Raw genomic sequence first — 8,271 nt, forward strand, 5'->3', positions numbered from 1 at the left:
GAATTTCTGAATGTATCTGTGCCGAGGCGCGATAAACGGATGACGATCTAACAAGGTTTTCCTATTCAGTGCTTTTCCTCGCGGTCCATCAATCATTATAGAAAAAGCTGGGGCAATTCGTGTAACACTAGATAATGCTACATGCTGTTGTACCGTAAAATGGCCAATGGAACATTTCTCTACTTCTGTATAGGTGCAGACAAAGACTTTCTAGGAAAAATTAGTTTAGCTGACATGGCAATGTATACGGGTCGGCAACGGTGGGCAGTGAAACAGGGTCTGATGCAGATCCTATGGTACTATTAGTATCTCAAGGTGATTACGATGTTAAAAGAGGCATATAGCATGATAGAAGAATTCACCGGCGTTTTGTCGGTGCTATTGTTTTCGGTCTCATCTTCTATCATTGTTTGTCACGCTACTTCCTGTTTTGATTGAGCCAACTCGACTTAAGTGGAAGTTCTGCGAGACGCACTTGCGGACTGAGACTGGCCAACTCCAGCCTAATGTCGATGTTAGGGGTCACGCCGGACGCTCGCTCGTCGATGTGTTTGTGAGGTCTATTTCCGGAGACGAAATTGCTAGCTAAGAAAAAACGTAGATATAAAAGCGGATACGCCCATTGCTATCGATTATATGATGCGTAGGCCTCTCGCTAAGACATCTAATATGTCACGGCCCCTTACGTAATAAGGTTCTCCACCGCGTGCATTAAGTCTTCATAGTACCCAGTCAATAAGGAAAACTCTGCCTTAGTATCCCGTCAAAATTCTTTACTCAGTTCTGCGCCCTCGTACGTCCGGTCGTTTGTACCCAAGAAGCACAGATATTGATTAGACTACCTTTGTCATTTAACCTGAAAAGTTCAAGCAACCTTTCGATTTTCAACAAAGGTTCAGTCTGCAGCGTACCCTTTGACCATACCCTTTAAAACCATATAACAAAAGAGGTATTTGGGAATATTTTAAAGTAGACTTATAGCTCAAAAAAGAGCAAGAGCCCTTACAGATGGCTGTACCACAGGCCTGACAGAGTCAACCTGGTTAAATATATCGCTAAAATATTTTTAGCTGTGCGCAGTCTTCTGAGAATACAAGTTTTCATATGTCGGCCTAGTCGTTTCTTAAAATGGTCGCTGTTCTGGTCCTATTCGCCACACACTAGCGATAAGAACTGATAAGAAATTAGGGATATGAAAGGCTAAACTGGGCGCACCAGAGAATGCTGCAAATATTATCATATTTGGTTGTCGGCTTATCTGCCGTTGATCAGCTACCAGCGGCGCTTAATGTTATAAGAATAATGTTATCGTGCACCTTTTACTAAATAGGCGTTATCTATTTGTCAGGGCTATATATTAGTAGCGCCAGGCCAACTGTCTATTCATCTGTTACATACGACGTGGTTAAAACAAAAAAAAAATCTTTGACCGGGTGTGTCCGATTTCTAAATACCTGCAACACGTTCCCCTCTCTATCTAACAAGTAACATATTTGATGGTAGCAAAGATATTGAAACGCCACCAATTGAATTTATAATGCACTCACAAATGTGTTATGAGCTGTCAATGAATTTCGATAAATGAACGTAAATTATCGAGGTTATGTAACCTATATCATGGTGAAAGCACTATAATGAAACAGCATGGCCTTCACTGTAGCTTGGTGAGCCGGATCGAAGAGCCAGGAAGCATTTGGCCGAACAAAAGTCTGCCATATTCTAAATTTGAGATTGTCAACAGACATTTGTCGGAAAAGGTGATATTATGCTGAATGTGCGAAGCTCAAACGGATCTACTCTTTAAATGAGTGCCAGCGCGCTTGTCGAGTAAATTGCCTAAGGGGCCAACTGTAGAGGTGGCATCTTAGCTCGATCCTGTTCTCCGTTTTGACAAAGCTGATAGCTTCATCATTAAACGAGCGAACATCAAAACTTGAATATAGAACCACTAATCAATTTTACAGAAATGATGGAGCATCGATAATTTGCTCCGTAATACTTCTCTACCTCGATATGGGCTTTCTTCACTATTGGCTGCGGACTTTAAATAAACCGGCCTGAAAAAATTTCCAACAACAGCACACAGCATCTGGAACGACCGCTTTTTTTTTTTTTTTTTTTTTGTTTAATTGGTTTTTATTGAACGCGTAGAAACATTACGCACGCTCAAACCAAACGAATTTGACACCGAGCTATACATAGTTTCTCTAGCTAACCAAGAAGTCAATCATTTGTATGGAGTGTTTTTATTTATGCGAAGTCAGGATCAATACGATACTTTGTCAAATCGGTCATGTCGAATAGATGACAATAGCACCTCCAGGAACAAATGTCCCCTTTCGCTTTGAGCACGCCTGTCTATTTCCTTTTAGATTTACTTTTGGCCATCTACTTAGCGACTCTTAAAACCGTCTTAGATATGACCAACTCAGTCTCATGTGTTTCCTTTTATAAACATGGAGAACCAGAAGTACTTTAAATGAAATCTAGCCAGCTGAAAAACTACCGTTGTTCGAAAATAGATCTTGTTCTTAACTGTATGCCTATATATATATATATATATGCCTATGCTTATGCTTATGCTTAAAGTAAAATTTGATAATTGTTTCATATTTGAAATGGTTCTTTTTTTTATATTGGTATAGTTCCACAGTTGCTGCTACATTAATGCTTAACGTCCCTTTAGTACTAGTAGTAGAAGTAATTCATTTGTGACACATGGGCAAGCTCCAGTTAAGGTTACGTATTTAAACTTATGCCCTTATACTACGTTACGTTCACTTATGGAGACCAGTATGCACTGAAAAATACTTTGAGCTGGATCACGCCCAGCGTTATCTGCTACATGTTGGACGGATAATGTCACGAACAGCCAAGACAAATGATGCTGACTTAGTGGGAGAGGTTTAAGTATCGGTTCCAGTGCGGATCGTCCTCCTTGGTAGTACTTCGCCTTTGAACTCATCCCTATAATTTCCCTATTCAGCGTATCCCCAAACTTTATTCAAAGTCACTAGACACCTTCTTGTTATAAACCACAATTTGAGTAGAACCACTAATTATTTTATAATTTCCTATTTGTCTTCTTTTAACTTCATATACAGTCTGTGTAGAATTTTGACAAACAATTCAAATAGAGGCGAGAACAGCTATTGATTTAGCAGTAATTGCCAAAAGATGGTAAAAACAAGATTTCTTCATATCGTAGTCACTGGCAGAAGATAACAAACCAGTCTTCGGAACACACAGAATTCTCAACTCGTTCAGGCCGAGGTTCTGCATATCTATAATACATCCGATAAGCTGTACTGATACATTTTCATAGTACGCATGAGAGATTTTTGAAACAAAACATCATATTCTTGTTTTGAAATTATAGAGCGGTAAATATATAGCGGTAGATTATAGTGATACGCTCACTGTGATGTATGACTAGTAAAAAAAAACCTATACTGTAATAATAATAATAATAAAGTATTATTAGGCGATTCAGACAGCATGATAGATTTTTATGTAACGCCTTTAGTGTATACAGGACTCTGCCTTGAGACACCTAAGAATGAAAAATGGCCATCTCAGAATTCTAAACGCTGGACCTGATAAGGTTCACAGTGGAGGTGTGCGGCGGTCATCATTTGTCTTAAGCGACTTCGTGGATTCCAGCGTTGTTGACGCGGGACACCCACGATAGCAATGTCAAGGCCTAGAAATAGAAGATCCGGGTGAACCTAGGTAAACAAAGAATGTTTTGCCTTGTTTTTAGGTTGTATAGTTAGTGTCAAAATGCTGTTAAAATGACAACTTTTAAAATATAACTTTGTACTGTAGCACCCTGTTCCTTTAAACACATCTTAGTAATGTGTAATACGATGCGATTGATGCGATATATTTAGATACTGTCAAAGGTTTACTACTTTTTTCCTGAAGTGTTGCACAGTTGTCCATGCTACGAAATAGCTAAATGAAACAGCAGCGCCTGGAACTGGTTTGAGTGAACTTATAGAGCTGCTGTTTTTACTAAGTTTATGAGATAGTTGTAAAAACGATCTAGTGCTAGAGTAGTCTGTTGTATGCTGTTTAATCCCTCACAGCCATCTTGCCACTGTACTACAGACACATTAAATAGATTATATATATATATATATACCACATTTATATATATATCGTCCACATTTCAAGAACTCTTTGTTTCTTCGATACTTTACCGGTTGACTTATATCAACAATATATTCCCTATGTCAAATATATTTTCTAAATGATAAAAAAATATCTTTCTATGTACCTAGTCGAAATCACTAAGCCCGAGTTGAGCATTACGTTCCATGTACGGATAGAACATTGTCAGACATTTGCGTAATTTAACGCTCAAACTATACTTCCTCGTGCATGGCTGAGTACGTACTTGGAACCAAGGTCACAGCTTTTCATCAGGGCTACAATGGATACAATCGGCGAACCAGTTTGCAGATACGTATAGCTCTGGTCGGCGAAAACCTCGATGAGCAGAAGCATGGACAAAATTATTATTATCTAACGAATATTTCAAACGATTAACGTAGCAGAAGCCCTTACTCCCTGTTTCGATAATGTATACGGCTTAGTTTATAGATTCGTTTAGGAGCAATGCTAAGCATGGCTTACAGCTCGGACTGCTAAAAAATGGCGGCCTTTCGCCTTACCTTCGAGTCGTTTCCCATAGCATAGGCCATTCGTTTTCTTATCACGAATACAATAGCTTAGAAATTCCAAATATAAGCTAACGCTTCTATTCCACTAGGGTAGCTAGGGTCAATAGAGGCTCGTTTGATCGAACTTGAACACTTCGTTCCGTGTTGACGAAGCACCTTCACCTATTTACACTGGTTTGGCTTTGTTGCCGAAAAAGCATCGGCAGGCACAAGTTTTGCTTATTTGTGCTATATGGTCCTCGGTTGACCTCAACCCGCGCAAAATGGCCGTACCGTACAATGGACATGCTAGCAGCGGCGTATGGAAAGGATTCTGGATAGCCCTGAGAGAACCGTGGCTAATGGCAACTGATGTGTCTGACTAAAGCGCAAACCGTTGCAGAACTATTTGAGCGAACGCGAGAGTGTTTAGAACAGTTCGATGGTACGGAAGCAGACACGTTCGTTGGTGCGTTGGCAAAAGTGACCCTAGTGGTGAGACGATCCCAACCCAAATACGAAGCAAGCCTATAATCGGCCTTTTTTTGTGGTAGATAGTGCAGCGAATTATCTGACTAAGACCGACGAAAAGATGTCCGCTATTGTCTTTAAGCGTTAATTTAGACCATCGCAAATCGAATGCTTTTGTTTGGCTCATTGTGTCTTTTCGGGCCATCTAGAAATACTTAAGTGTTAAGTTAATCCAATGCAGCAGGAAAAAACTAAAAATATCTAGGGCTTGTTGCTTTCACAAAGTTTCGTTATAAGGGTTTATTAGCATGATAGTTATAACGAATACAGATACTCTTCTTTATTTAAAAGCATTAGATCAGCAAAGATTTAGAAGCGCTAGATCATCAACTAGTGAATGAGTGTTGTTCCTGACGTGGTACCTCTGTCGCAATGGACGAAAGTAAACGGGCACATGTTCAGCCCGTAGCAACACCGGCGAAAAGTCGGAAGAAGCTTCTCGAGGACTATCCCAATATAAAAATGACTGTTCAGTAGGACAATTAAGAAACTGATGATAATTTAAAACAATCAGAAGGGCCTTCACAAGGGTCAATAGTATTTTTTTTTTTTTTTAGATAATTATATCTTTGATGATGAGATGATAGAAAACGCAATCTAGGCAGCACCGAATGTCAGAACAGATTTATCACTTAATGGAATGTTGTTTTTCTATATTTGGTAAGAAAAAAGCCGAATTACCTTAGTCGTTACGGTAAGTAAACATTATACATACAAGGCGAAATCAAAATTTTTAAGATATTTTATGGTAAAAGCATATGAACAAGAATATTGAATAATAATAATTCAATAATAATAATAATAAGATAATTCACTGCAACAATACTTTTTCGCAATTTCCTAAAAAAAATCGGTCTCTGAGAGTGTTTTTGAATCTACTGTAAGAAAGCAGACATCCAAATTAAATCCAGTTTGCACAAACTATAGCTATAAACATACCCCATAATCATATCATCGGAATAATCTAGCCGAAAAGCTATAAACCGATAACCCTATAAGATAGCCAAAATTATCATTGTTTTTCCGTCGTTATCATACTTTACTTTCAAGTTTATACATAAACTTGAAATATAATCTAAAGTTAAGCGTAATGCGTACAGCCAAAAGCTCAACCGACTAGCTATGGATGATGACGATTCTCAGTTTCTGATAATAATTTTTTTTTTTTTCGTCCTTTAACCGTTAGCCTTAGGTATGGCGACTCCTACCTAGAGGACAAAACCTTAAACGTAACTGTGCTTTATCTGTTCATCGTTAGTTTTCCACAGGTCAAAACGAGCATTAACATTAAATAGGTTTTATCTGACAAACATATCGATTTCTCTTCGCTGTTTTATATAGAAATACCTAAACCTTCAAAGTGCTTAAATTCATATTGGACTTTCTTTCATAGCGGTTTCGCCACCAGTTAAAACTAATTACCTGACCAAATCAATGAGGGTATCAGATCTGTGCTAGAAATTGAACGCATGCCCTCGCAGATGCCACGAAGCCGTAGCAACGATATACAAATTGGCATATATAGATGAAATTGCCTCCAACGAATACATCTAATAAGTTCAACATATATCTAGACCATGCCTGTGTTAATACACACACGAGTCAGTCGTTTCAAAATTATCGACTAAAGCAGAATCGTCTAGAACAATTCCCACCTTCTGCAGCAGAGTTTGCTTATAGGGTGATCTGCCAAAGGCATGTCTAACAGGCTTGCAAGGCTCTGTAGGATCGTAGTATTATGTCCATCGGCAGATCTGAAATCTCCGTTTTTTACGACCGTTAGGGGAAGCTGCGCAGTGCATGTGGGTTTGAATACGTTGGAAACCCATAAGCCCAGAAAGATTTAATATTTGACAGCGGCACCGCTTCAATAGCAGCGGCAGTAACAGCGCCAACATGTCGCTGCACACCAAGATTCGCTCACTGCCAGCGTTCTGTGAGTTAGATTTGTCATAGAGGGAACGCGGTCCTCCGCGTCCGATCAGAATCAGCCATGTCGCCTGAGTTAATCCAACCAGTAGTATTTTTTCGTGCCTCGTTTTCGCGCACCGCACCCTTCTCTCCAGCGCAGTACGGACACCAACGTCGCCGCTGCCCCGTACTGCAGTTGCTAGGCCGTCGTACCTACTGCAGCTCCCGGGAACCATGTTGCGTTTCTATAGGCCATTTACAGTACCCTGGCACCCCTTTCACAACTCCCGTTTTTGCACTGCTCCGCTGCTCTAGAGTAAGATTGTAAAACATTCTTGAAATTTCTAAGAGCTTACATATAATCCATACTGCTGCTTGATCATGATAAGAATGAATTTTTGCACCTCTCTATATGGGTGACTTGACGTCGGATTCAACGGTTAACCCTACCCTTGCCCAAAAAGCAGACGAAGAAAATTATACGACGATTACGTGGATGAACAAAGTTATTATCGTTTTAACTTCCGTTCGGTAGTGTTTATATTTTGTAGCGGTGGCGGCAGCTTCTTAACCAACTGTATTTGAATGGAGTTCAAACTTGTTCTAGCGATATACATAATAGAAAAACAACGCTGACGGGCGAACAATTAAAAATAAAGGAGTCCTTCACTGGATCTGTGCAACCACCGAACCAGCAATTATATCGAACGGTTGTCTGTGGCTAAAATGGACCCTCTCGGCTATTGCCTGCGGCACCCCAAGGGCAGCTCTCGAATCTGACACATGTCACCAATCCGTTTGCGACAAACATTTGTTTCTTGTAACGATGCGATGTTTTCTGTCATCTGACTACCAGCCTGTCTGAATTATTCATGCAGACAAACAATGATATTTTAATGATAATTTGTCATTGATAATCCTTTGATATGAGGTAAAGAAAAAAAGAAAGCCGCTAAAAGGAGAAGGTAGTTTAGCCACAAGGATTGTAATAATGGAAGATTTTAACGGAATTAACGGAAGTCAGAAGTGGATGACTGAAAGAAATACGTTTTGTTAAAGGTATTTTAATACAGAAATAAACGTACGTGCCATGCAGAGCTAGACTTTTTGTTGTCTCAGAAACGCGGGCAATGTTTGATCACCTGAGAAAGAGCACCTGGAG

The 8,271-nt window shown here is 39.6% G+C and overlaps 1 long non-coding RNA gene across 1 annotated transcript; it reads right to left on the reverse strand.

The window, feature by feature from the left end:
- Nucleotides 1-3,496: 3,496 nt before the first annotated feature.
- Nucleotides 3,497-4,753, reverse strand: LOC111267870 (uncharacterized). Its single transcript, XR_002684888.2, has 3 exons — nucleotides 4,680-4,753; nucleotides 4,403-4,494; nucleotides 3,497-3,728 (listed from the first exon to the last, which is right to left on the reverse strand). It is a non-coding gene; the product is annotated as an uncharacterized LOC111267870 (long non-coding RNA).
- Between the last annotated feature and the right edge of the window lie 3,518 nt (nucleotides 4,754-8,271).

This window comes from Varroa jacobsoni, unplaced genomic scaffold, assembly GCF_002532875.2.
Source record: "Varroa jacobsoni isolate VJ856 unplaced genomic scaffold, vjacob_1.0 scaffold_1233, whole genome shotgun sequence".
Lineage (NCBI taxonomy): Eukaryota > Metazoa > Arthropoda > Arachnida > Mesostigmata > Varroidae > Varroa > Varroa jacobsoni.